Source organism: Apodemus sylvaticus, chromosome 10 (genome assembly GCF_947179515.1).
Source record: "Apodemus sylvaticus chromosome 10, mApoSyl1.1, whole genome shotgun sequence".
Taxonomy (NCBI): domain Eukaryota; kingdom Metazoa; phylum Chordata; class Mammalia; order Rodentia; family Muridae; genus Apodemus; species Apodemus sylvaticus.
The window spans coordinates 69,929,192-69,953,495 of record NC_067481.1 but is presented as its reverse complement, the minus strand read 5'-3'; the positions used below and the strand labels follow the sequence as shown (position 1 = coordinate 69,953,495).

The 24,304-nt window shown below is 48.9% G+C and overlaps 1 protein-coding gene across 2 annotated transcripts in view; it reads right to left on the bottom strand.

Moving 5' to 3' along the window:
* Positions 1–8,880, bottom strand: part of Anxa6 (annexin A6) — a 53,138-nt gene extending 44,258 nt beyond the window's left edge. For both annotated transcript variants that reach the window (XM_052197812.1, XM_052197813.1), the window contains exon 1: positions 8,765–8,880. The gene's annotated coding sequence lies outside the window, so the exon portion shown is untranslated. The remainder of the gene's footprint in view (positions 1–8,764) is intronic.
* Between the last annotated feature and the right edge of the window lie 15,424 nt (positions 8,881–24,304).

The window sequence follows — 24,304 nt, the reverse complement described above, 5'->3', positions numbered from 1 at the left end:
TGTCAGTTTGCCCCCATGTCGGTACCTTCCTCATACTGTCTTCCTACACCGCAGTCACCAAGGGGCAGTTATCTGATGCTGCCTCGGGTAGAGGACAAGAGACAGAGATCTGTCTGTAATCACAGCTCAGCTGCAGGAAACCCTGCTGTTGCCCTGGCAACCAGGGGCCCCTTGGTATAAAAGTGCTGCTCTCGCCAGGAAATGGAAACTTCACACGGGAAGGGGGTGACTTCTAGGATTGGGCTCAGAACCAGATCTGGGGTTTCCCCAAGCCTGGAGACTCAAGAGGCAGTTGGTAAAGGAACCCCCAAACTATCAGAAACACAGAGAGTGAATAAGGCCCAGGAAATGAGCTGACATGGGGGAGGGAGGGCTGGGACCTGCCATCAAGGCTGAGGCACTCTCCTTTGGCCTTGCTGCTGGAAACTTCAGCTGCTGGCTGGCGCCCAGGCCATCTGGACAAGCGCCCCTTTCCACAGAGAGCTTGCTCCAAGAAGGGGCCGCTATGCCTTTGGGGAAAACTCCAAGAGCAGTTTCTCTCTCTCTCTGTCTGTCTCTCTGTCTCTCTGTCTCTCTGTCTCTCTGTCTCTCTGTCTCTCTGTCTCTCTCTCTCTGTGTGTGTGTGTGCGTACACACACGTTTTGGGGGCCTGCCTCCTGAGTACAAGGAAAGTGAGTGCTTTTTGATAATTTAATGTTCATATTGTAGTTCAGATGGCCAAGCTGTTTCATTCTAACAGGACAACTAAAGGCGGAAGCACACAGGCTAGGTATCTGAGCACTGGGGCACTCCCACACCTACACCACACAGCCTCAGGTTGGCTGCACAGCCACTAGCTCTAGCCTGGGATCCCAGCCAAGGCTGGAACCATCTGTCCTCCAAGCCTCTTCCCAAATGGCCAGGATTCAGCCAGGAGCCCTGCCTCAAAGTCCCAGGTCACAGCAGGCTTCCAACAGCTGGGGAAAGACCCAAGGTGTATGATTCCAGTTGGGTTCCCTCTCTGGGCCTTAACGAACTGAGATCAATGATTAGCTGCTGTGTTTGGGAAGATCCACAATCATTATGCAAGGCTTCTCTATATTTCACTGAATGGTTTTTCACAAGAGAATGCTGGGAAGGCTCTACTCAGCTCCCAGGACTCCTCAGCTCTCCCTCAACCTATAAGTTTTGCCAACTTACCTGAAATAGGCACTCAAGACTGGTAAAAATGGCTTCTCTCTCCTCAGAGGCCTAAGTCTCTTTTGATCTGAGCAGCCAAGCAATTGGCTCATTCAAAAGCCCCTCCCTCTGGGCAGTGACCTGGATGGCTTCTACCTGGGTGGCCATCATCACCACTGCCTTGACTGGTAACTATTGTAGTCTTATGTTGGGGGCAGAATTCTTGTGCCCAGCCTGTTGTGTAGGCCAGGGCCATCATGTTCTCTGAGCTCTCTCTGATTTACACAAGCCGTTTAAACTGAATCTCAAGTTTGCACATCTGCAAAAGGCATATTGGATTTCCAATGTGAACAATGAAACAGATGAGAAAACGTAAGCATTTAGTAGGATGGTCTGACACACAGTCAGTAATAGATGGTCATTTTTATTGGGATAACACAGCAATAAATGAGGGCTTTGTCCGAAGTTCCCAGGTTCAAATCCTGACACTGCAAACATCCAATTGTGTCACTTGTCTTTCCCTCAGTTTATCTCAGAAATAGTAAAACTATAAGGTTTTCTTGGGCTATTGCAAGGTGGTGTGCAAAACTCACCCATTTTGTGGGAGTCTAAAATAGCCCATCAGAAATTAAATTGTTTTTAAGATTTCTTTATTTTATATATATGAACATTTTGCCTGCCTGTAGCATGTAGTGCACCATATTCAGAAGAGGGCATCAGATCCCTGAACTGGAGTTACAGATGGTTGTGAGCTACTACTTGGATGTTGTGGCCCCTGCAAGGGCAACAAGCAGGTTTTTTTTTGGTTTTTTGGATTTGGTTTTTCAAGACAGGGTTTCTCTGTATAGCCCTGACTGTCCTGGAACTCACTCTGTAGACCAGGCTGGGCTCGAACTCAGAAATCTGCCTGCCTCTGTCTCCCAGAATGCTGGGATTACAGGCATGTGCCACCACCGCCTCGCTGCAACAAGCAGTTTTAACCACTGAGCTGCCTCTCCAGGCCTGCAAAAGTAACTTTTAAAACATTTCTTTTTTGGGCTGGAGAGATGGCTCAGAGGTTAAGAGCACTAACTGTTCTTCCAGAGGTCCTGAGTTCCAGTCCCTGCAACTACATGGTGGCTCACAACCAGCTGTAAAGGAATCCAATGCCCTCTTCTGGTGTGTCTGAAGACAGCTGCATATAAATAAAAATAAATAAATCTTTTAAAAAACATTTCTTCCTATTTATGCTTATGTGTATATGTCTATCCGGATGAATGAATGCCACACACAAGCCGGTGTGTGTGAAGACCAGGACCCTCCCAACCATAGAATTATTTTTGCTGCTACTTCATAACTGTAATTTTGCTACTATTGTGAATTGTAATGTAAATATCTATGTTTTCCAATAGTCTTAGGTGACCCTGTGAAAGAGTTTGTTGATCTCCAAAGGAGTCACGACCCACAGGTTGTATCCTAGGGGCTAGAGTTTTAAAAGTTGTGAGCCAAACGACCTGGGTGCTGAGGACCAAACCCGAGTCTTCTGGAAGAGTTGCAAACTCTAACTACTGAGCCGTTGTCTCTCTGGCTTCAGAGAGTTTGTTTTTAGGTCAACCTTGTTTGCGTATTTTATTGAGACAGGGTCTCTTGTATGCCAGGCTAGCCTTGAACTTACTAAGTATCTTCCATCTCAACTTTCTACCTCCCAAGTGCAGGGATCTCATGTTGGCTTCTCCTCACACAGTTTATACCGTGTTGGAGACTGAAGCCAGGCTGTCTTCCAGGGTGCTAGGAGCGGTCTGGCAGCTGAGCCACACCCACAGCCAACCAATTATATTTCTGTGGCATATGTCAAATTATTCAGAGTTATTCAGGCTTTGCAGATAGAACATGGTTCCCAAGGGGCTATTTTTTTTGAAGGAAGTCATTCACTTCTGCCCACGTCAGGAGACAGTGGGTATAGAGTACTTCTTATACATTCCTCCTCCTTTTTTTCCCCATAGAAAAGATCTTACTTTCAGGAAGACAATGAAGGTCTGATTGGCCCAGACAGAAATGACCACAGGTCACCCTGACCTGGGAGACTTCATCTGCATCATAAGGCTGGCTATTTCTTTTCCCCTAGAAGCCCAACCCCATCCTTTGTTTACCTTGTTGAAGGGCTCTATCATCCTACCCCACTTCTAGAATTTTTTGTTGTTTTGAGACATGGCTTCACACTACAGTCCAAGTTGGTCTGGAACAGGACACTGGCCTCCCTCAGCTTCTGGTGTGCCAGGATTACAGGTGTGCCCCCCCCCCCAGCAGCTCCCTCGCCTCTCTTTCAGTGCCTGGCATTGGTGCCTATACAGGTGCATAAGTGCATGGTCACGGTGCTTCCATTCTAAGCTCATTTCAAAGATGAAAATCATCGCAGCTGGCAGGCAGAAGCAGGAGTAGCAGTGCTCATCTTTAATCCCAGAACTGGGAAAGCAGAGGCAGGTGGATCTCTGTAAATTCAAGGCCAGTTTGGTCTACATAGTTGGTTCCAGGACAGTCAGGGCTATGCAGCGCTATCCTGTCTCAAAACAAAACAAAACCTGGCCAGTAAGATGGCTTCACAGGGAAAGGCACTTGCCATGTAAGTCTGGTGACTTGAGTTTGGTTCCTAGGACCATGTAGAGATGATAGGAGAAAACAGACTCCACAAAATGGTCCTCTGGCCTCCACATGCATCTCTCTCTCTCTCTCTCTCTCTCTCTCTCTCTCTCTCTCTCTCTCTCTCTCTCTCACACACACACACACACACACACAGAGCACTAATAACAAATTATATTTTTAAATGATCGAAACTTTGGAACATCCCTCCTTTTCCCTCCCTCCCTCTGTCTCTGTAGGTGTGTGGGGTAGCTTAAAGGGTTGGTTATAACTAGTCTTCCCTCCTAAGTTAGAAATGTCCTCCTCTATCATTTATCCACCCAATCTTCTAGAACCTAGACTAGTGTATCTCCATTCCAGATTTATTAACACAACCTGAGGACTTTTTTGACCCCCAAATGTCCAAAGTCCAACACTAGAGATCGAAAACATTTCAGGGCCAGTGCAGCCTACAAATGATTGGTTTCTGTTGGACCCAGCTGTTACCTCAACTGGGAAACCAGGGAGATCTCTCTTCCTTGGAATCCCCACAGACTGCACACCACCCTCTCTAGACTGGTTTGTGGTCAGCCATTGAGGATTTGCCATTCCTGTGTAGCTGGAGGTCACTGATTTTGCATGCACTGTGGGGGCAGGGGCGGGGGAGAAGAATCTATCTTCAAAGAAAACCTCTGGGGATCATCTGATTTCAGTTTTTCTGTCTTCAGGCTCTTGCATAGCTCAGCAAGTGATAGGTGACTAATGTTCATACAAAGTAATTCTAACATCATTCCAAATCTCTCCCCTCCCCCCTGGGTGGAAAAACCAGTTTTGCTTCTAAGTGCATATTCCTTTAAATATAAAGGCAGCTATTGATTCCAATTTGAGCTGGTTACTAACATCTGCTAGGACTAGTCATTGGTTATAAGAAGAGTAAGATCTTAGGCAAATGATCATTTTAATTTTATTGCATGTTGACTCATGACTGGGCCATTACTGCATAGCTTTGGTGCCTGCTGTAACACTCTGGCGAGGTTAACTTCAGCCTCCAGTCAGGGCGGCACTTCCTACAGGCTGGTCATCTAGCACGAGGGAGAGGCTAAAAAGCCAATCCTTCGAGGATGCTTTTCCTCAATAGCACAAACCCCTCACTCTTCTCACAAGGAAACTAAATCCCAGCTATCTCCTGGTGTCTCCATCTTCATCTGGAGTCTGTCTCGTTTACTTTGTCTGAAAGCACAGAGCTAAGTACCACCCTGAGGACCAGACTGGTTGACCATGTGCATCTCTTGCCCTGGTTTTTCCTCTGTTCAAACCTAAGTCATGTCAGCATAGGAAAAATGGGCTTGGTGTCTCAGCCTCCCTTAGTTCATTCTTCCTCCCAACTGGGTCTCATTGAATAAATTTCCTTTTAATATTTTTTCCCCCTCACCATTACGGGTCTCTAACTGGTTTACTGGAACCAGCCAGCCAAGCTTTTCAGAAGCCCAGGCTTCCATGACAAAAACTCCAGTTACAGCCATGAGAGGTTTCTTTAGTGACACCCCTGAAACATCACAAGGGGAAAAAAATGGAACCATTGAACCAAACTGCTTTGTTCCCCAAGCTGTGGCCAGAGGGGAAATGACCTGAAGTTGGGCAACTTGTCCAGGTCCCTAGAGAAAATTACTGATTAACCCAGGACTCTGAGAATGCAAAAGGAAACAGCAAAACTACTAGCAATTGGCTCACTGGTGGGAGCCACGGCTAGGACAGAAAGTGGGGTAGACAGGGATTCTTTGCTGTTGGTGACGACAGCACAATACCACAGTCTGCCCGCCAATAAGTATGGAGGAAAAAAAAAAGAGCACTGATTATGATAAACTTTTCTACCTTGTGGGTCCTGGGGCTTGAACTCAGGTGGCCAGGCTCAGTGATAAGAGCCTTTATCTGCTAAGCCATTTTACTGTTCATTTCCCACACCTTTCAATCCACTTTTAAAATAACCCAGACAAGAGCATGCTATAGGTTGGGGTGTAGCTCATTTGGAAGAGTACCTGACCCGCACATCTAGGGCCTTGGGGTTGATCCCTCGCACTGCACAAACCAGGCATGACAGTTACATATACACAACCAATCCCAGCACGTGGGAGCTGGATGCTGGGGGATTAGAAATTCATCATCAGATACACGGTACGTTCAGTGCCACGCTGAAGGCTGTGATCTTCAAAATCCCTTTTAAGCTGGGAATTCAGTTTAGTATAGATTCAGTTTAGTATAGATTAGTATAGCATAGCCTATGTAAGTCCTTGGGATCCATCCCTACCACCAAGAAAAGATAAATCTAGAAAACTCCCTTTCTTATGGGCTCCCCTCAGGCAGAGGGAGCAGCTCCCAATCCTTAGCTGCAGGATACAGCACCCTGCCTTGCCCCCACCCTCACCCCCAGACACTCAGGTTTCTTCGAGAGCAGTGTTCTCTAGCTCCTGAGCCGCCCGCAGTCATTGATCCCCAGCTGGACCGGGCCCCAGGCATCCATCTGGCTGCCCCAAGATCAGTCATGGCCTAACTTGGGTTTGAACCCCACCCAAGGTTACTTTGTGAATGGCCATCAGGTCTGGCATCTCACAGGGACCAGGAGTCCTGAGATCAAAGCCCCACGGTTATTTAGAATCTGGGAAGGGCAGAAGTTCAAATCCACAGGGAAAGCCCTGCACAGCAGTCGAGCCTACCAGAGAAACTGGCGCTGCTGTGGTAACCTCAGAAGGGTGTGGTACTCAGGAGGCTACCTGAGCCCCAGGTTCCTCTTTCTCAAGACTGCTGTCTTGATGCTTCTTAAAGTCACCATTGTCACTGATGGAACCCTTCCAGCCGAGCAGACCCCCAGTATCAGACCATTACAGAGAGATAGAGATGCTGTAACCTTCACGTAGAGAAGTGGCTGGAAATGTGTTCCCCTTCACAGGGGAAGCCCCGGTTCCTTCCCTAGTGAGGTATAAACTGTGAGCATCTGTACTCAGAAGTGGAGGCTGCAGGATCTGGAAGTTTCTCTCGGTAGAGCACTCTACAATTTACATGGTACTTTCAAATCTGCGGGCTCAAGATACACCACAAGAGGGTATCAGTCCTCCTTTTACAGGTGGTGGGATCTGGGCTCAGGAACCGGAGGCCACCACAGCTCTGCAGGGCCAGCCTCAGCTGGGGCTTCTCTGTCCTCTAGAGAGAGCATTCCGAATGCAAATGGAATGCAGAGCGTAAATAGAAAATAAAATCTAAGCCAAGAAGCAGCAAGCTAGGATACAACCCTCATTTCCCATCCTCCGCATGGGCAATCTGTGGAGACCACATCCTCAGCATTAACCCCACCCAGGAAGTCTCTTGAAGAAGCTTGGCTGGGGTGCTGGGGCCACCACTGGAACCTGCATGGCACTGTAAAGATTCACCACCCAGGCCCAACACATCTGACCAGCTGGGGGCCGGGGTACTGGTCTCCTCCAACAGGGAGGAAGGAATCAAGGGTGGGGAGGGGCAGAGATGGGGCGGGGCCAGGCCTCGTGTCCAGGACTCCTCTGGGAGCTGCAGTGCAGATGTATATATGGTCTCTGGCAGCGATCCAGTGCTGCAGTCCCCCACCCCCAGCCCAAGCCCCACCCCAGCATCTCCAGTCTCAGGGCAAATCCGTGTTCTGTCCAGCAACAGCTGTACTCCCCGGCCTAGAAAGAGCAAATAGGTTCAGTATCCCAGCAGAGAGAGGCTCATGAACAAAGGACAGGAAGTAAAGGGACACGGTGAGCGACAGTCACAGCTGCAAGGGAACGAAGGCCTCTTCTTCCCTCCATGCCCAGCCACACCCCACTCCCAAATCTGAGAACTGTTGAATTGGCCAAGGGTGGGGGCACCGGAAGTGGCGGCCACCTCAGCAGACTGCTGTGGGGAACAAGGGCCCAGAGAAACAAGAAGTCCCTCCAAGGGTCCCAGGCAAGCTGCACCTCATGGATATGGGAGAGGATTGCCCAGGGTCTTCTGCGGGGCTTAGGGCCTGCAGCCACATCAGGGCGCACGGGGCTGAAATCGTTACAGGAGAGTAAGAAAGATGGGGAGTCGAAGTATCCTGTTTGAGGGTGGGCTCTGCAGCTTCAAGATGTGATCTGGCCAGGAGAGATGGAAAGGAGGGCGGATTCTAAGGGGACACCAGGATCCCCTACAAACCCTGGAGCCATATGCCCAAATTTGGAAGTGTCTAGTAAGACCCACCAGAGTTTAGACAAAAGGGGGCGGGAGGGGGGTTGGTGGGAAGCAGAAGCCAGATTCTCTCTCCTAAAGGAGAGTTTCATCGACCACACCTGTACTCAGGATTCCCCAACCAGCAGCCAAATCAACCCAGTTTCATAGGATTGAAAGCGGGGGTTATCAGCACTTGGGAGAGAGAAGCTCAGAGAGGGAACGGGACCTGCTCAGGGCCACACTGCAAGGACGTGGTGGGATCTGGATTCGAAGGGGGTAGAAAGCACCTAAGGCCTTGAAACATTTGGAAAGTACCGGGTCGGCTTAGGAGAAGCAAAAGACAGAGTGGGGCCTCTGCATCTCGCTAAGAGCCTCTGCGGCTCCCGGAAAGCTGAGCCGCTCAGGGATGGGGTGGGGGCTGGGGGGTCGGGCAGCAGGTCCTTCCTCTGGCTGGCATCAGGGAGCCTTTCTCCCGGACCACACCACAAACCGGCTGGGGCTCAGCAGACAGCTCAATTCCTCAAGCTCTCCAAGTTGGGCAGCTCACAGCCTCCCGCCAGGGTCCCCAAGTTTTTCCACCACTTTAGACAATTAGGCGCCTGGGTCTTGGACCACACCCTCGGCGGGGCCAGGGGTCCACCAGCTCCCCACCGCTGTCATCTAGCGCCAGCACCTCAGGTTCTCTCCCGGGACACACCCAGCCACTACACCCCGGGATAGCCGCACCCCAGTAGCGACCCGGCCAGGTGCTCATCTCCGGTCCTTTCAGCCCTGGACCCCGTGCCCCGCCGCGACTCTGCACACTCACCGCACTGGGGAGGCCTCGGAACAGGGCGGACAGACAGACGCAGCTCGAAGCCCGTTAGCCTAGCAGCAGCCGCAGCGCAGGCTGGGCGCACGGTGGAAGGGGACACGTGGCGCACAGGGGCCAATCCGGTTCGCTCGCTGCCCGTCCCGCCCCGTCCCGCCCCACCCCGAGTGCTTCTTTTTTGGAGTCTGGGTGTCACCCGCTGCAGGGGAAGGGCATGGGGGAGGGTGCCCTCCGGGAGAACTTGCCACCTCCTACCTGGGTCGTTTCTGACCCCAGGCTTGACGTCACCTCCAGAGGGAAGGGGACTCGGCAAAGGTCACGCTGTCATCCAGAATCAGAAGTCAAGTTAATGTCCTGTTCTGGACACTTTCTCCCACATTCCTGCCTCTCACCAAAGCTTTGTTGAGAAATTTGAAGCTTGCCAAAATTGAAGTTGAGCCCTTACCGGACTGATCAGATTTCACGCCTTCCTGCCCTATCGGGTCACAGGCATAGTCACCTACTTTGCAAGGTAGGAAAGGCTAGAGAAGACCAGGCCTCGCCCAGGGTCACTCAGCTTGCAGATTATAGAGTGGATAATCTAATTCAGGGCAGGCGGCTCCACAGGAATCTCTTGGCCTTGGGGAGTGAGTTCTGGTCGAAGAGGGACCGATAGACCAGAAGTCATCCGGGTCTGCGTGGAAAAGTGACACAACCTCTGGGAGTCACTGGAAGACAAATGGCCCAGCGTTAACAGAGAAGGCCCCACTGCCTGGTAGCCACAGAGCAGACAGCAGACTTATAGGCTGAGTCTCTTTAAAGGGTCATCCTCAGGAGCCAACTAGCTGGCTCAGAAGGCAAAGGTGCTGGCTCCCCAAATTGAGTTTGACCAGCACGTGGCTTGCACATACTTTTGTACTCCGACAAATAAAATGTGATTTTAAAAGTTAAAAGTTTGCCGGTCGGTGGTGGTGCACGCCTGTAATCCCAGCACTCTGGGAGGCAGAGGCAGGCGGATTTCTGAGTTCGTGGCCAGCCTGGTCTACAGAGTGAGTTCCAGGACAGCCAGAGCTATACAGAGAAACCCTGTCTAGAAAAAAGCCAAATCCAAAAAATCAAACAAAACAAAACAAAAAGTTAAAAGTTTAAATACTATTATCTCCAGAATCTGTCACTAGTTCAGAGAGCAGTAAAGCATCTACCAAGATCTAGTTGAAAATGTGTCCTCCATTTTTTGTGTTGTTTTGTTTTTGTTTTTTGTTTTTTATTTCACCCAGTGAACATTTACTGAGACTTTGCTGCATGCTAGAGCAAACTAAACAGCTGGGTTCTGCTGCCCTGCCCCACCCTCAGGCCCTGCCCTTAGACAGAGGTTTAGATTGCTCTATGGGCAGCCTGGGGCTAAGGTGGAGGATGCACTCTGGGCAAAGCAAGTGGGGCAGTGTTTCCTTCGGAACAATGGTGCGGTTCAGATTTTGAGAGGAGCAGGCTCTAGTGGGAAACAGATTATCAGCAGAGTCAGCATCCCAGCCCTGAGAGGCCGGAGCAGGAGGTATCTCATCCTTGGCTACAAAGAGCTTCAAGGCCAGCCTGGGCTACATGAGACTGTCTCAAAAACATGCAATAATAATTGTCTGGGGGGAGGGGTTGCGGCTCAGTTTGTAGAGTGTTTAGCATGCACAGAGCCCTGGATCCAATAGCCAGCACCATGTAAAATCAGACTTAGTGGTTCATGTCTGTATGACAGGAGAGGGCTGGCCCTGCCTGCTAAGATGTGTGCAGTGGCCTCCCAGCACACAGTTGTAGCTAATGTCATTCACTAGGCATTTCCCACGCCTGATAAGGTTGTACATTCCACCCTTGTTTTAAATTAATGTATTTGTGTGTGTGTGTGTGTGTGTGTGTGTGTGTGTACATGCACACACACACACCTTTGAGTGCAAGTGCCATCACATCCATACAGAGGTCAGACGATGACTTGCAGGCCTTGGCCCTCTCCTTCCCCCATGTAGGTCCTGGTAGTAGAACTCGGGTTGTCAGGTTTAGAGGCAAGCTTCTTTACCTACGGAGCCAGCCTGTCGTCCCCCCCCCCCCCCGCCCTTATGCCCTTCAATTACATTGTCCTATCTAATCCCCAGGTCTCATTAATTGGATGTTTATAATTATTTATTCAGCACCTACTATGTGCTGGGCCCTGTTTCAGAAGGTTTATCAACAAACCAACATCTCACAGTGGTCACAGAGCCCACATCCCAGCCCAGAGCGGATGGATACACCATGGCAACCGTGACAACACGTGAACAGGGACAAAAACTGTGGACAAAGAAGGGTGGTGTGCTGGTGGAGTGATGTGGTACTTAGTAGGGTGTTTAGCAAAGGCTAAATCAGAGAGGTTTGAGAAAGACTCAGAGGAGAGGAAGTCAGCAGAACGGAGCAGACATATATATGTCGGAAGTGTCCAAGCCGAGGAAACAGCAGTGGGGACCAGTGTTTGGAGACCAGAGGGGTCCAGGGTGTTGAGCCGGGAAGAGGCAGAGAAGGAGGAGGGATCAACTCCTGCAGGGCCTGGAGTCCTCCGGGGACTGCTGCAGGGTGTTGGGTAACGTGGGATGAGGGTTTAGAGCATCCACAGCTACGTGAATGCAGCGTCTAACTCTGCCATCTCTTGACTGCAAAATCCAGTATCTTCTCAGCAGTTACCGCCCTAGTCCCAGTCCAGTCCAGGCCACCACCAGTTCCCTTTCTCCTCCTTGACCCTTCCTCGTCTTTCTTCTCCTCCTCTCCCTTCACTTCCTCTCTCCTCGCCCATGTTTGGTCTTTTGAGACAAGGTCTCACATGTTTGAGGCTGGCCATGAACTCCATCCGTAGCTGACAATGGCCTTGGACTCCTTCTCCTCCTCCTCTCTCCCAAGGGTTGTGGCTACAGCGGTGGGCCACCACACCTTCCCATCCCACCCCCACAGATTTGAGTTTTGTCTCTGTGGATTTTCTTTTGCCACTTTATATAAATGGGATGATGTGTATGTGGTCTTTGGGGTCCGGCCCCATTGGGCATACTTTAGTGTAATGGACCCAGCGATGTGTTTATAAAAAGACAAAGGGATTGGGGATATGTTTTATGGAGGTATAGTCAGGTATGGGGGAAGGAGGGTGCCTCAGCGGGGCCCATGTGGAGGCATCCCTTCCCCTTCCCCCCTCCCCAGGGACCAGCTACATGATGGTATAGTATAGAACAGAGTTTATTCAGGGAATGGGGAGGGGGAGTTAAGAGGGTAATAGAGGCAGAGGAAGGCAGAGATAGATAGATAGATAGATAGATAGATAGATAGAGACTAAGAGAGAGAGAAGAGAGAGAGAGAGAGAGAGAGAGAGAGAGAGAGAGAAGAAGAAGAAGAAGAAGAAGAAGAAGAAGAAGAAGGAGGAGGAGGAGGAGGAGGAGGAGGAGGAGGAGGAGGAGGAGGAGGAGGAGGAGGAGGAGGAAGAGAAAAATAGAGGCTGGCCATGAGTGCATGGAGAGAGAAGAGAGAAGGGGAAAGGGAGTGGGGGGAGGTGGGAGGCAGGAAGGGAAGAGCAAGAGCAAGAGGGAGGAGAGGGCAAGTAGTTCCTTTTATACTGAGTCAGGCATACCTGGCTGTTGCTAGGTAACTGTGGGGTGGAGCATACCTGGCTGTTGCTAGGTAACTGTGGGGTGGAGCATACCTGGCTGTTGCTAGGTAACTATGGGGTGGAGCTTAGATAGAATGCTAACACCCAGACCTTAGTAGGCCCCAAGACCTTAGCACCACTGACTCTATGGTGGAAGTTCCAATCAGGCTGTAAAATTCAGCACATAGACAGCATCACCTACCGGAATGAAAAGAAAAGTTAATCCATCAAAGTCCATAAAGTTCTGGAAAGTCTCTAAATGTACTAACCTGGTATTTTGGGTTCTGTAGTTCTACTCTGGCGAACTGTTCTTGTTAACTGAAGTGTGTGTCAACCCAGAATATGGTTTTTGTGCTTAAAAACTCATCCTGAGGAAGGCTCACTGGGATGGAGGACACCCAGTGTGGCCACCAGCTCGCTAGGACTTTCTGTTGGCTTAAACCCACGCCTGAGCAGTCTTCCCCGTGGACTCCACACAGCATTGTAGCATGTGCCAATCCTTCCTTTTTATGGCTGGATAATATTTTGTTGTAGGAGTCTGTTGAATTTTGCTTTTTGGTTCATCTACTGGTGGGGTTTAACGCATTTCAACTCTCTGGCTATTGTAATTGAGTCATTATTAAGAGCTGGGGATGCTTACATGGATGCCAGTGTGTGGGCTCACATAAGCACGTGTTAGTCAGCTTCTTCTATTCCTGCCCAACACCTGATTTATTTAGGTGCTATTTTTTGTTTGGCAGGGTCTCATGTAACCTAGGCTAGCCTTCGGTTTGCAATGTAGCTGAGGAAGACCTTGAACTCCAGACCTGCCTCCATCTCCTGAGTCCTGGGATTACAGGCCTAAATCTGTGTCACCATGCTTGGTTTCTGTGGGAGCTGGGGATGTCACCTAGGTCTTTGTGCACACTAGGCAAGCATTCTACCAACTGATGAGACACACCATCCTGATTTTCCACCATCTCTATGAGTGTTCCCACCAGCATACAAACAGGTTCTGTTTTGAATCTTTAAAGACCAAAACATCAGCTGGGCGGTGGTGGCGCACGCCTTTAATCCCAGCACTTGGGAGGCAGAGGCAGGTGAATTTCTGAGTTCGAGGCCAGCCTGGTCTTCAGAGTGAGTTCCAGGACAGCCAGGGCTATACAGAGAAACCCTATCTCAAACTAACTAACTAACTAACTAACTAACTAACTAACTAACTAACTAACTAAATAAATAAATAAAATAAAAAAAAATAAAATAAAAAAATTAGCCAGGCGGCGGTGGCGAGTTTGAGGCCAGCCTGGTCTACAGAGTGAGTTCCAGGACAGCCGAAGCTATACAGAGAAACCCTGTCTGGAAAAAAACAAAAAAAACCAAAACAAAACAAAAAAAAAAAAACAAAAAAAAAAAACAAACAAAAAACAAAAAACAAAAAAACCCGAACCAAACCAAACCAAAATAAAAAAAACAAAACATCTAGGTTGGACATGGCAGCACACACCTACACCTGTAATTCCAGCATTCAGGAAGTACACAGAGGAGGATCAGGATTTCGGTGTCATTCTCAGCTACACAGTGAGTTTGAAGCCAGCCAGGGATATAGCCCTTAGGCAATTGGTAGAGAAGAGGCTGGGATGGGGAACGACTAGAGTGATGTTGTAGGGACTGAGTAGAGAGTACAAGCCCTGCAAGGTCTTCCTGTTCAGCCTGGGCTGTCACTGAACTGTGACCCTCCTGTATTGGCCTCCCAAACACTGGGTTATAGGTACGGCACTGCCACACCTTCGCAGCATTGATTGTATTTTATTATAATTGACAAACTTGATTTGATCTTTAAAGATAGGGTTTCCTGCATCCCAGGATAGCTTCAAACTATGTAGCTGACAATAACCTTGGATCCTGATCCTCCTGCCTTCATCTTCTCAGTGGAAGAGGTTGAGGCAGAATTAAAATTTCCTTAGCCAGCTGGAATTCCTAAATTTAGCCCTTAATCCCAGCGCGTGGGTGGCAGAGGCGTGTGGATTCCTGAGTTCAAGGCCAGCCTGGAATACAGAATGAGTTCCAGAACAGCCAGGGCTACCCAGAGAAACCCTGTCTGGAAAAACAAAACAAAAGGCTGGTTTCTTTGGCTGCAGAGCTGAGGCCATAATTTGGGAATAGAGGTACCGAGCAGGAATGAAGGCTGGTGAAGGGACTCTTCCTTGGCCGGCTGACCTCATTGTCTTTGCTTCTTGGAATCAGTCCTGAGAAAACAATTTTATATCTGGGAAAAGCTTTGAGGGGAAGCCCCCTCAACTGCAAAACTTTTAAAAGCAGGTGTTGCAGCCCTGCAGGCAGATGGAAACAAACCCTGGAAGGAAGCAAGCGGTCAGACGGAATCGTGATTGTGGTGTTCTCCCGGGCCCTTCCTCTGGACTGGCACGTCTAGCGGGGTCTGTATGGGCGAGGGTAAGATGCATGACTCAGACCAGAACAATGCACCGGGATTGGGGATCCTCTCAATTCTCTTAGTTGGGCTTTAATTCAAACTCCGGGTTGGAGGAAGAGAAGAATCTTTGGGCACTATCCGGGGAAGTGGACGGATACTGCCACCTGCTGGCTAGTTGCGGGATGGCAGCCAGGCGATGTGGTGCCTTCCTGCTGGCTCCCCACCTCCAGGTGGCTCTAGGAGTCCTGTAAGATGATAACTGGGAACACCCTCAAGGCCCCTCTAAGGGCCTGCATAAAAGTTAAGAATATTTAAAAGAAGGAGAAGGAGGAGAAGAAGATTGTGAATCCAGCGACGTTGACAATGAAGATTATAACAGTATGATGAAAATATGGTAGTTGGGTCTGCAGAGATGGCTCAGTGGTTAAGAGCCCTGGCTGCTCTTCCAGAGCACCTGGGTTCAGTTCCCAGCTCCCATATCGTGGCTCGCAGTGTCTGTAACTCCAGTCCCAAGGGTTGTGATGCCTTTTTCTGGTCTCCTCCAATAGCAGGCAATCATGAGGCAGATATGCAGAGATATAGGGAAAACACGCATACATATGAAACTAACTAAATACTTTAAAAATTCTATAAAAATAAAAACTGGGCCGGGCATGATAGTGCATACTTTTAATCTGGAGGCAGAGCCATGCTGATTTCTGTGTGTCCAATGCTAGTTTGGTCTACATTGTGAGTTCCAGGTCAGCCAGGGCTACATTGAGAAATCCTATCTCAAAATGATTGTCTTAGTCAGGGTTTCTATTCCTACACAAAAATCATGACCAAGAAGCAAGTCAGGGACAAAAGGGTTTATTCAGCTTACACCTTCCACATTGCTGCTGATCATCAAAGGAGGTCAGGACTGGAACTCAAGTAGGTCAGGAAGCAGGAGCTGATGCAGAAGCCATGGAGAGATGTTTCTTACTGGCTTGCTTCCCTGGCTTGCTCAGCCTGCTCTCTTATAGAACCCAAGAGTACCAGCCCAGGATGGCCCCCCCTCAAGGGACCCTCCCCCCTTGATCACTAATTGAGAAAATGCCCCACAGCTGGATCTCATGGAGGCATTTCCTCACCTGAAGTTCCTTTCTCTGTGATAACTCCAGCCTGTGTCAAGTTGACACACAAAACCAGCCAGGCTGATGATGATGACGATGATGATGATGACGACGATGACGACGATGACATCATCTATTCAGGGCACACCCTATGAAGGGGGCCTGTAGGTTCTTGGTGTCAGAAAGCAGATGTGAGTGTATGGGCCCAGAGTATTACAGTGGACATTATGAACATTCTTGGGCTATGCTGTTTATAAAATACATTTTTCCAGGTATGATACTGTAATACTAGAACTCAGGGAGTGGAGGCAGAAGGGTCAGAAGTTGAAGGTCAGCTAAGGAAACTCTCATCACACTTGGAAGTTCTTCAGGACAGTGGGGAGCTGTCACCTGCTATGACACGCCTTCTGGAATATTCCTGAGAAACTTGAGGATCCCGCAAGCCACCAGTAACATTTCATCTTGGTGGGCTGTGGAGAGGGCTCACTGAGTAAAATCTCTGCTTGCACAAACCTGATAAGGGGTTCCATAGTGGAATGAGAAAACTGACTCCCCAGAGTCGACCTCTGACCTCCATATACCTGCTGCGGTATGTGTGAAATGCCCTCTAATAATAATAAACGATAGAACTACTGTAAGCAGCTGCTGCTCTGTGAACTTTCTCTCTTAAGGGGACTTGCTGGTATTTCATAGTCACCACACTTTTCCCACTTCGTTCGTTCGTTCGTTCGTTTGTTCGTTCATTCATTCATTCATTCATTCATTTGAAACAGTATTCCTTCATGTAACAGATTTGGTTGTCTTGGAACTCGCTTTGTGTAAAAGAGTGGTCTTGAACACACAAAGATCCTCCTGTCTCTTTGCATCCTGAGTGCTGGGGTTAGAGGCATGCACTCAATTTCCAGATTTATTTTTATTTTACTTATATGCATGTTTTGCATGAGTATCTGTGCCCTATGTGCATGGGGGTACCCACGGAAGCCAGGAGAGGGCATTGGATTATGTGGAACTGGATTTAAATGATGGTTGTGGGTTCTGGGAATATGGAACCTGGGTCCTCGGGAAGATCAGCCAATGCCCTTAACTGCTTAGTCATTTCTCCAGCCCTGTAGTTTTTGTTTGCTTGCCCGCTTGTTTGTTTTCAGGCTGGGTGTCATGTAGCTCAGGCCAACCTTGACTTCCCATCCTCCTTCCACTGACCCCGCGCTGGGACGACTGTATCGCCATGCCTTCTGAGTACCACCACATTCCCACACTTTTGGAGTCTGGCTGGCATCTGCAGATCTGCTGCACCCGTCCTTGTGAATTTCCTTCCTCTGTTATTTCTCTGCAGACAGATGCGGATTCTCGCTATATAGCTCAGGTTGGCTCGGTACTCACAATGATTCTCTTGCTTCAGCCTCCCAAAGTGGTGAGGCACAGGCCACCCCACCCAGATAGGGATTTTCCTTGGGGTTCTTCCCTTTGCTGCTTCTTCAGTTACATGCTCCTGTTCTGGAATTATCAAGTTCTTATGCGTTAGTTCCTCGTGGGGGGGGGGGTCATGTCAAGGGGCTTGGCAGTGCCAGCCTCAGTCTTACCCAGGGTGAAGTCACTTGGTCACTTGCCAGCTCAGCACAGTTGATTTCCTCAGTGTCTTCCCCTTGGCAAACCTTCTGAAGACACCCTTGAGTCTCTCCTCCTAGATGCCATCCGCGCCCTGCTTAGTGACATCAGCAGAGCCATAGCAAAACCCTGGATGCAATTTCTGGTGTTGGAATCCTTCCAGAGACGCACCAGGGCTCCTGCTCCTCAAGTGAAGCGACAGCCTGGCAGAGTTCCTCCCAAAGGAGTGTCCTTCAAAGCTGCAGTGCATGCTGGGATACAGCTCAGTCTGCAGAGTGCTTGCCTAGCTCACTGAAGCCCCGGCTCAGTCGCCAGCACTGGCGTGAACAGGCTATGGTGGCATCTGCCTGTAATCCTAGCACTTGGGAGGTGGAGGTAAAAGGAACAAGAGTTCAAAGCTATCTCCAGCAAAGAAAGTTAAAGGCCAGCCTGGGCTGCAGGAGATCCTGAGTCAAAATACAAGGCAGAAGATCAGCCATAAAAGGAGGGTGTGCGGGAGAGCTGTCACCAGTGAGGACATCTGGAAACATCTGCACGCCATTCAATCCTATAGAAATTCAGGAGAGTGTCTTGGCAGAAGGGCTGGATGAAGTCAGGGTCCTTGTCCTTGTAGTAGGTGGGCAATGTGTTGACTGACAGCTTCGATGGTTCTGGCTTTTCCCTGTAGCAGCTCACAAAAGGCTTGGACCTGAAGTTCGCAACACTGTCCCCAAGACTTCTGCTGGAGGGCCGAATATAGCTCAGTTGGTATGCTTGGCTAGCATGCAGGAGGTCCTGGGTTCCATCCCCAACACAAATTAGACATGGTGGCAGGGGCTCCTATTGCTGCCACTGGAAAGGTGGAGGCAGAGAATCAAGAGTTCAAGATCATCCTCAGCTATATAGTAAGTCTGAGGTGAGACCTTGTCTCTAAAACAAGGGCATGGGGGTATGGAGGGGTAGTAGTCTTTGAAGTATAAAAACAAAACAAAAACAACAGAAAAACTCTGGGTTTCTGGTTCTGCCACAGTCTAAGCAAGTGCAGCTGGCAGTGTGAATGAGAATGCCAGCCCCATAGGCTGAATGTTTGATCCCTAGTTAGTGGAGTCGTTTGGGAAGGATTAGGGGGCGTGGCCTTGTTGGAGAAGGTGTGTGCATTTACAAAAACCCATGCCAGGCCCAGTGCGTCCCCGCCCCCTCTGCCTGCTGCCTGTGAGTCGGGATGTAAAGCTCTCAGCTACAGCCCACCATGCTGATCACGGACTTGTTGTGTCCAGGTCTCGGCTGGATCCCCAGGAGAGCTCTAAGAATCACTGACCCAATGTAGTGAAACCAAAGAGTCTTTTTTATTTGAGTCAGACTCAGATTGCAAACCTTCCCACTGTGTAGGACAGGAGTGCGACCCCACGTCTAGGGGCTTGGCGTTTTTTTATACAAACATCCACATAAGAAGAGGCTCCTCCGGCTTCAGGGTGACAGGGGGAGGTGTCAAGGGAAGTCATCCTTCAAACACGATATCATTTGTTCAGGCAGCGGGGTGAAATCGTGCAACTGGGACTTTTCTAACCCGGGAAGTAACTTTATGGTGCTGTCAGGAACTAGTGTGATTTTACAAACTGGTCACAGTTGTCTGGGAATGCTTAATTGTCCCCCCTTCATGGCTCCAGCCTGGGGCACTTATCTTTGGTCTTTGATTTTTCTCAAGGGCAGGTGCCACCTGCATGGGAGGTATTGGCCATCTCTCAGGGAGTGTGCCAGCCTCGGTCACGTGGGAACCGAGAGATGTTGCCATTTGTCTATTCTCAAGCCAGCATCTGTAGCTCCCCCACGCCCCCGGGAAGGGGATTTGTTAGGGAATGCCACCATGAAAACGGGGATAGCAATATTTCAGTACCAGACCGGGCCCTCTCTGAAAAGCCGGGGAGGGGAGGGGAGGGGGAGCTCCGCGCTAGCTGTGAGAAAGAGCAGGGGGGAGGGGAAGCTCTACAGATGGCGGAAAAGTTCAGAGGCAGGCTGCCTGCGCCCCTTCAGACTCACAGGGTACAGCGTCTCTTCACAGCAACAGAACAATTACTAAGACACTGAGTGACCCTAGAGCATTTGTTAACTGACTTTTCCCTGAGAATTCAGTGGCACCAGCCACCCAGCCCCAAGTAGCTCTTGGCGATGAGACTGAATATAAGCGATGAATCCTGATCCTCCTGCTCCTGCCTCCCAAGGGCGGGTGGGCCCCACCATGCCTGGATGGATTGCTGCTTTTGTTTACTGAGTAGTGGTCTGGTCTCTTTCTGGGAGGTGAGAGTTCTTCTGGGTTTTGTGATTATTACATATTCAGAGAACCGGCTGGGTTCTATCTTAAGGTTCATCTTGTTTTCCTATGATAAGGTTGGGATTTTGAACATTCTAAAGTCTTACTTACTTACTCCTTGGAGAACCTATGATTCTCAGATCCCTTCTCTGGAATCCCAAGATTCTAAAATGTGGGGCTGAGGAGCCATGCGACTAGGGATGCAAGTCTGGAGCAAGAGTGAGGTCAAGGCATGTCCAAACCCTGCAAATCTTGTCCTGTGACAGGCTCCTCCCTCCATGTTCTGGGCCTGCATGTCCCGGAGCACGTAGCCTTACAACCCCTGCAACCTTTGCCACCCTTGAGGCAGTCACATAGGCTGGTGGCCAGGTCACAGGTTAAACTTCCCTTCCCCTTATAAGGTCATGTCCAGCAGTACCTGGAATTTCTCCTTATGCAAATGAGGCATTGGCTCTGGCCAGTGATGTGCACTCATCCTGAAAGTCTCTACCCAATTAAATGTTACCTCAACTGAATGAGCTACTCAATGAAGCCTGTCTCCTGAGAAGTCTGTTTCTTGTCACACTCACAGCTGCCTAGGGTCTCCATCATCCCCAGTAGTTCCTGCCTCGATTTCCTGCTTGGGTCACTGGTCTGACCTTGGGCGATCGTGCCAATTAGGGAGGAGGAGCAGAGTAGGAATGACATCATAACACACTCTTGTCCTGTGTGGGTGAAAGTTCTTCTATGGTGGGAGAGACAGCTGGGTGGGTAAAGTACCTGCTTTACAAGCAGGAGGACCTCACCTTGATCTTCAGAACCCACATAAAATCCAGATATGGTGGTATGTGCTTATAATCCCAGTGCAGGGGAGGCAGGGATGGGTGGATCCCTAGGGCTAGATGGCCAGCCAGTCTAGCCAAACTGTGAGCTTCAGGCTAACCGGAGACCCTGTCTCAATGGAGGGAGATGGCATTCTTGAGAATGACACTCAAAAATTGTTCTCAGACACACACACACACACACAGAGTTCTTCTAAGCCTGGATGCAGTTTGCCTGACTAGCTTTTATTATTGTTTGCTTTCTTCATGATCCATTGTTTCTTCATTGTTGTTGTTGTTGTTGTTGTTTTTTGGTTTTTCGAGACAGGGTTTCTCTGTATAGCCCTGGCTGTCCTGGAACTCACTCTGTAGACCAGGCTAGCCTTGAACTCAGAAATACACCTGCCTCTGCCTCCCAAGTGCTAGGATCAAATGTGTGTGCCACCACTGCCCAGCTTCTTCATTGTTGTTACTTTTGTCTCTTTTTGAGACAAGGTAGCCATGGCTTGAAATTGTTAGGTAATCCATGTTAGCCTCCAAATCGGGGAAATCTATCTGCCTTTGCTTCCTGGATGCTGGGAATAAAGGTGTATGCCACCACACCCACAATGATTTCATTCCTGATGTCATTCATGATATGCTCAACAAATACATGACCAATGAAAACTAAGTGATGTATGACTTCCAGAACTTGGACATTCCAAGACAGATTATTTCCAAGGCTGTCTATTCCAGACATATGTTCCCCGCCCCTTGAATCACCCTAGACAAGACACCAGGAAGGGAGTGATGTTTCCAGTTTTATAATGTAGCCTGGACCACTTATGTCACATTCTTTTGTCCTCATCTATTCTTTGTCCCTTTGAGTATCCTCGGACTAAAAAAGAAGGTGATGTTATGTCCCTGCTGTTGAAGCCAGTATTAAGTGCTCATCTATCCAGCTACTTATCCACACATCCATGCATCTACCCACCCACTTATCCATCTGCCCACCCACCCACCCATCCATCCATCCATCCATCCATCCACCCACCCATCCACCCACCCATCCATCCATCCACCTGTCCATCTGTCTGTCTATCCATCCATAAATATACTTACCCATATATCTTTATATCTATTCACCAATCCAAAGTCATCCAACTACATACACATCCATCTAACCATTGTTCCATCCACCTATCTACCTATCTATCCATTGATCCATCATTTTATCAACGTATCCACCTATCCACTCACCCATCTATCCCCCAATCCAGGTATTCAGAATCCATCTATATCTCCACTTCATCCATCCACTCACTATCTATCCATTCATCTACCCATCTGTCTATTCATTTACTGTCTGTCTGTCCATCCATTCATTCATCCATCCATCCATCCATCAATATGGATTAAGGGCAGAAAGTGCTGGGTGGCTTGCTAAAGCTCTGGGAATCAAGCATGAGTAATGCTGGCCTGCTCTAGCTTTGAGGGACAGATGATCTCCCCAGAAGGAATAGAGGCAAATGGTCCTTGAGTAATCACACAGGTTCTTGAGCAGTCGTACACTGTGAAAAGTGCAGTGGGGTAGAGAGGAACAGGTGTTCTGAGAGCCTTCACCAGTTCACAGGCTAGATCTAGGACCTCTGGTACATCCAGGGTCATAAAGGGTTACTCCCCAGGTCACTGAGCAGGTCCTGCTTGCTGGATATCTGGGAGACATGAACATTATCTATGTGAAGTTTATCTCCAGGAAACTATCATCTAGACTTTGTGGTCTGGAAAAATCTTAGCACCCCTTTAAGACTGTTGAGACTGAGGCAAGAAGCTAAACCACAGCTTTGCAAAGCTACTTTCAACCCTGTGGGATCAGCTACAGAAGAACCAGAGAGCCTGGGAGACCAAAGTCTTCCTTAGATGTGTAGGGAATCTGAGCTTCAGTCAGACTTGGTCAACCAGCAGGTGGCAGAGCAAGTGGTAAGGCCCAAGGCCGAGGCTGCTCTTTACCAGGCTGTTTGCCGTGCCCTGCAGAGCCCTACAGGGATTCTCCAGGGATAAGCCCTCCTTAGGCACAGAGCAACAAAAACCCAAGTCTAAAAACAAAAGGCCCCAAAACGTTAGAATATGCAAAGTATAAAGCTGTGAGAAGAAAAATGAACTCTGAACTATGTTATAGCCTTCTCCCCATTTGTTTGTGATGTAGTTTCATATAGCCCAGGCTGGCCTCACACTCATTATGCAATCAATGAGGAGCTTAAACTTCTGATCTTCTGGAGTGCTTGAGTTTTGTCTCTCTCACTGGGTTTATGTGGTGCTGGGGACTAAACCCGTGGCTTTGTATATGCAAGGCAAGAGCTACAGCTCAGTCTTAGATATCTAAGCGTTTCCTGTGATTCTTTTTCCCCCTGTAGGGTTTGCTCTCTGAGACAGTTCTATGCCATGTAAGTGAAAACACTTCAAAGGACTTGAACTTTGAAAGCAAAGGTCGAGTGTCAGCTGTCTTTTTCTGAATGAAGTTAGATTGTTACTCTCTTAGGCTGGGTGTGCCAAGCTTCTGCTGTGGTGCAAACACAACCACAGACAGTACCCGTGGCTGTGTTCCAAGATGTCACTTACAGACACTGAAACGCAGATTTCAGATCACTTGCTACCAAATACTATTTCCCTTTATTTAAAAACATTTTTTAGGGATAGTTGTGCCTTTAATTTCAGCACTCAGGAGGCAGAGGCAGGCAGATCTCTATGACTTTGAAGTCAGCCTGGTCTATAGAGTGAGTTCCAGGCTAGCCAAGGCTACATAGTGAGAGACTCTGTCTCCAAAACAAAAACAAACAAAAAGTTAGGAGGGTTGGAGAGATGGTTCAGTGGTTAAAAGTGTTTCTAGCGCTATCACAACCACCTATATACAGCTCCTGCTTCAGGAAATCCAATGCCTTCTTCGGACTCTATGGGCTCCTGAAAGGAGACCCAGGCAGGAGGGTCAGAAGTTGAAGGCTAGTCTCAGCTACATAATGAGTCTGAGGCCACTTCGACTGAATGGGGTCCTGCCTCAACAAACCAACAAATTTAAAAGCTTTCTTCTCTCACAAATTATGCAGAAGGGCTGGAAAGGTGGCTCAGCAGTTAAGCACACTAGCTGCTCTTCCAGAGGAACTAAGTTTGATTCCCAGAACCTCACACTTTATTAGCTCATAACCATCAAGAAAGCTTGGCAGGCAAAAAACCCCCAAAAACCAAAAAAACCCCAAAAAACAAAAAAAACACCCCACAACAACAACAACAACAACAACAACAACAAAACAAAAACAAAACCCCATACACCTAAAATAAACTTTAAAAATTCTGCAGAGGAATCGTGACAGCCGCGCAAATCTCACCTCCTCCCAGAGCTACACTCACTTATTTCTGTCCTAGCCCCTCCCTGTGACCCTTCTGTGATCCCAGTGCTTCTTCCTAGTCTCTCCTTTCTGGGCCATATCCCTGTTTCTTTTCTGAGCAGGACTCTGAAAGGCTCCGCTCTCAACGGCTGGTGGAGGGTGGGGTGGGGTGGGGTGGGGTGGGGTGGGGTGGGGGTGGGGAGGGAAGAAAGGGACTTTCCTTGCTGTCCTGGAGAAGTCAGGTCTAGAGACTTTGGTTGGCCTTTTCCTCAAAGCCTCTTCCTTACCATGGCGGGACCACTTCTCTGCTCATATTCTACCATCTCCAGGGCTAGTCTCCACATGCATTGCATACAT